The following is a 5,471-nucleotide window of genomic DNA, read 5'->3' as shown; positions in this document are numbered from 1 at the left end:
TGTGTGTGTGTGTGTGTGTGTGTGTGTGTGTGTGTGTGTGTGTGTGTGTATCACGAGTTCCATTTATATGTCAGCTACATGGTTTTGGATAAGCCATTGGGTGTATGGCTTTGGTCCAGGATGATGTAAGAGAGATGGCATATTTATCCCATGTGTCTATACTGGGTACAAGAGATGGCTTATGCAAATTGCAACAATAAAAAGTACATCCTATGGGAATATCCAGTAACTGCTTTGGACCAGAGGCCTTCATGTACTTAAACTAGCAGTAAGGACGATAAGTCCAAGAAACAATAGAGATAGTAAGGCTGACCCTGCCACAGTATTTTGAGTCTCCAGGTTCCACCTGTGCTTGTGGTGTCTCAAGAAAATACTTTTGATAAATTAACATGGAAAAGAAGGTAGAACCTTTCATCATAATCTCTAGGTTGTCATTAACAGCCTAAGTCTTCTCTAGAAGTATCAAGTTATCAAGCCAGGAATGCATCTCAGCTGGTGGAGCACTTGCCTAGCCTACAAAGCCTCAGGTTCCATCCCCAGGTGGCATATGCTTGTCATCCTAGCACTGGGGAAGTAGAGGCAGGAAGGTCAGACGTTCAAACTCCTACCCCTGCTCCATGGTGAGTTCACAGCCAGCCTAGACTACATAAGAAGCGTGATTCAAGAAGTAGGAAGTTACCAAAACAAAACACCAGGAATATTAGAAAAATAGGTTCAACTTTGACTCCAGTAACAAAGGAATCAGCAAAGCATTCTGTTGTTTGTATTAGTGACAGTAGAGACAGTTCGAGGTGTCCCATCCCATCTCTGCTGGCTCAGAAATAAAAACAACCAGCTTACAGCTTCTTTTTCTAGTTAGACTTGGTTTAGCAGCCACAGAAAGAAAAGTCTTGGAACAAGACCAGTCTGAATGTATTAACTCACTGGTCCAAGGGAATTGCCAAGAGTCCCGCCGAGCCGGGCGTGGTGGCGCACGCCTTTAATCCCAGCACTCGGGAGACGGGGCAGGCGAATTTCTGAGTTCGAGGCCAGCCTGGTCTACAGACTGAGTTCCAGGACAGCCAGGGCTACTACCCTGTCTCGAAATAAACCAAAAAAAAAAAAAAAAGGAGTCCCGCCGAGAGTAGAAATGACCGTTATCTAACTCTCCTGAAGATTTCTCCATGTAAGAACCTTTTAGAACTTGCTCTGGACACTAGAGTTTCAGAGAAAACATTAATTGTGGGGCATAGTGGCCCATGCCTTTAAGCTCTGTACTCCTGCATCTCCATAAGTTCAACATCAGCCTGGTCCATGTAGTGTGTTCCGGCCCAGCCAGAGTTACAAAGTTAAGAAACAAAACAACAACAACAAAAATCCCAAACATTGGTCCTGGGTTGCCTGGAACAGACCGATTCCACAAGGCCTTCTTTCCTCCCACCCCCGGGAGACTCGAGAGTAACTGCCAAGAGCATTATTATTTTCTGGCATGAACATGAAACTGACTGAAAAACCCCTTTTTGTTTCTGTGATCTTAAGCCAGACCACACCAAATGCCCTTCAAGCAATGTCAAGCGGGCTTCCCAAAGAAAGCCTCTAAGAAGAACCGAGTCCCTGACCTCGCTGCCAAGAAAGAAGTGGCTATGAATATGGGCTTTGAGGAATCAAGAACTCTAGTAAGTTGGATGTCTAAGGCACTGAGTCTGTTGTATGTGAGTGACACTCTCCCTACAGATGAGACTGGAATGTTGGGCTATCTTGGTTGTACCCAGACAGGGCAAAGGATTGTAAACAGGTAACAGTAAATGTCGCATTCCAGCAAAGGAAAACTTTTCAAAATTGAAATGCATCCATACAGTCGCAAGCAGGGATGCTGGAAAGTGTATAATTTAATATTTCTCCACCCTACCTCACTCCCCTCTCTCTGGCTAGATAACTTTTGTTTTGGTTTAAAGATGTATTTACTTATTTTACATATGTATGTGAGTACACTGTCCCTGTCTTTAGACACACCAGAAGAGGGCGTCAGATCCCATTACAGATGGTTGTGAGCCATCATGTGGTTGCTGGAGATTGAACTCAGGACCTCTGGAAGAGCCGTCAGAGCTTTTTAGCTGCCATTGCTCCAGCCCCAGATAACTTTCTTTTGAGGGTTCCTGTGCGTGGTAGAATATTTTTCAGCAAAACTGTCCTCTACCAAATATATACCAGTGTAGTTCATGGTCACGTCCACATCCTCTAGCCCCTTAGTGAAAACCAAAACAATTTACAAACAAAATTGTCCCCATTAAGCATGGTATGGTGGCATATGCCTTTAATCTCAAGCACTCAGGAAGGCAGAGGCAGGCAGATCTGTAAGTTCAAGGACAGCAAGGGCTATCTAGAGACACTGTCTGAAAAACAAACGATGGTGGACATCAATATCTGACTTACCATGCATCCACCACGCACACACGTATGTACAAGCTCACATGCACATAAAGTAATATATGGTCTTTTCATCTGTTGTTAAGTATCCATTTGCATGTGTCTACCCCTCTGGGCCATACTTCAGCCTGACTGCTTATAGGATATGAGAAGCTAAGCTACCGTCCTCTGAACTTTCTTTGGGTCAATGTCCATTTACACTAACACAGACCACAGTTCAATCTGGGGGGAGCCAGTGAGTTCCGTGGGCTTACTTGTAGGGAGTGTGGGTGACCGCAGAGCGGTCGCACCCCTGGGAACTGGCCTAGAGTTAACAACTTTGCCATAGCTGGAGTCTGGGGTGAGGGTCTCCTGACCCTTTACCCACTCCTGTGAAGGAAAGTCAAGAGCCAACAGGCCCAGTCTTGTGGCTTTTCCTAAATTAGTCACAGCTACTCTGATAAAGATGATGACTTCTTCCCCTCCCCCAAACTCCTCCCAGTTCCTCTCCCCTCCCCCTCCCATCTGAACCCACAAACCAACAGAAGAGCCAAAGAAAACTCATACAAGAAACACATAGATGCAAAGCCATACGCAGGAATCCCTTGAAAACACAAAACTGGAAGCCATAATATATACACAAAGCACTGTTGTTGTTGTTGTTGTTTTTCCAAGATGGGGATTCTCTGTGTAGTCCTAGTTGAACTTCCAAGCTTATGGGATAGAATTTTGTAACAGCTCCTATCGCTTGTTTTATGATGTTTATCTCTTGTTTTCCTTAGGCATGGTTTGAGAAGCAATGGACCCTAAATCCTGAGCGTAGAGAAGAGCCCATGAGTTTATCAAGACATGGCACAAATGAGGGGACACCCCTAGCCGCTCAGTGGCAGTACCTCAACCAAGTCACTCCCCCAGTCTGTTGTCTCCCTTCCTCTAATCCCTGCTGGGATGACCACACATCCCTACCTGCCCCTTTCAGCTTGCAGGCATTTGGTCCTTGGGATCCCTCTGGGGTCTTTGGGAGCCAAGTGCCAAGCCCTGTGATCATGCAGGCCCTAGAAGCTATGCAGCGAAGACAGAACCCTGATGCCCCTCTGACTTCCAGGAATTACTCACCGGAACAGCCAATAGCAGGACAGAATTTCTCAGTTAGCCAGGCTCCTTTCTATCCTCAGTCTGGTGCAGAGCATGAGAACAGACACTCCGAGGACCCAGATCACATCCACGATGTAGATTATATTATGCAATGGTGGGACAAGGGCCGCCTGGATATGATTGCAAGATGGAACCCTCAGAAATAGACATAGTTTGTTCTGTCATCCCCGTGAGGTTCAACAAAGCCTTAAGCTCTTGTGGTTCATTGTCTTATATGTATTCTCTCCATATCTGATGAACACTTGTGCTAGTGCCACAGTGAGGTTATGATTATTACTATAAACACTTGTGCACGTGTGTTTGTGTGGATTTTGTTATTATCATCATCATCAAATACACATAACCAGAAGTGTAGTTGGGTTCTGTGTTAATTTAGTGTGTGTTACTGGGGGCTGGATCTAGACTATACCACTATATTGTGCTCTTAATCTTTTACTGTTTAAGAAATTTTGTTTTGCTTTTTCAAGACAGGGTTTCTCTGTGTAGCCCTGACTGTTCTGGAACTCACTTTGTAGACCAGACTGGCCTTGAATTCAGAAATCTGCCTGCCTCTGCCTCCCAAGTGTTGGGATTAAAGGCATGTGCCATCACCACCTGGCTACTGTTTAAGAATTTCATGTGTGCATATAAGTTGATTATGTCCAATCCCCACTCCCCTCCAACAACAAATTCTTTTTAATAATGCTAATTTTTTTTAAAAAAAGTTTTATTTATTATTTATATGAGTTCACTGTAGCTGTCTTCAGACATACCAGAAGAGGGCATCAGATTCCATTACAGATGGTTGTGAGCCACCATGTGGTTGCTGGGAATTGAACTCAGGACCTCTGGAAGAGCCGTCAGAGCTCTTAACTACTGAGCCACCACCTCTCCAGTTCCCTTTAATAATGTTAATTCTTTTTCTTTTTCTTTTTTTTTTTTTTCTTTTTTTTGAAAATCATAATGACACATTTTATTTTAAGAGTAGTAATAGAAAGCTTTCCTAGCTGGGTGTTGGTGGTACAGATCCGTATCTAGCATTCTGGAGGTTGAAGCAGGAAGATTTGGCTACACAGTTCAAAGGCAACTGTGATGCAAGGCCCTGTCCCATCACAACCCAGTATGGTAGCTTTCCCCTATGTCAATACTCTGCAGATGGAAATAGAAGGGTCAGAACTTCAAGGTCAACCTCAGCTACATAGCAAGTTTAAGACCAGCCTTGGATACATGAAACCCTATCTCAACCAAAAACCTAAAAAATGGTAAAGAATAATGAATGCACTTAGATAGTGTTTTGTCTGCATTTCTGTTGCCATGGTAAAATACTCCAGTAAAGGCAATGTTAAGGAAAACAGGACTTATTCAACTTAAAATTGCAAGTTCTAATCCAGCACTAAGGGGAAGTCCAAACAGGAACTCAAAGCAGCTAGTCATATCCATGGTCAGGAATAGAGAGAATGCATGCATGCATGCATGCTCACTTGTGCTCAACATCTCTCTCTCCACTTTATGTAGTCCAGGACCCAAGCCTAGGGGAAAGTGCCACCCATAATGGGCAATTCCCTACAGACATGCCCAGAAGCCAACCTGATCTAAACAATTCTTTACTCAGCATCTTCCCAAAGGAATCTAATTTGCATTATCCTGTTGACAGTTAAAACTGATGACAACACAGCTTCACCCTTTCCACCCCCAAAGGTTCATAATGGTCTCAATATCCAGAGTTTTAAGCAATTACATTTTAAATATCCAATCTCTTTACTGTGAGCCCACTCCTATTAAAAAAGCAACAACAAACAAACGAACAAAAACAAAACTCTCTTTCTTGCTCTCCTGCCCATGCTCCCTCACCCTCTTCCCCCTCTCCCCCATTCCCCTCCCCCTCTCTCCATGTGCTCATGGTTCTCTCTCTCTCTCTCTCTCTCTCTCTCTCTCTCTCTCTCTCTCTCTCT

Source organism: Mus pahari, chromosome 20, assembly GCF_900095145.1.
Source record: "Mus pahari chromosome 20, PAHARI_EIJ_v1.1, whole genome shotgun sequence".
NCBI lineage: Eukaryota > Metazoa > Chordata > Mammalia > Rodentia > Muridae > Mus > Mus pahari.
The sequence above is the reverse complement of the archived record's forward strand: the minus strand, read 5'-3'. Positions refer to the sequence as shown.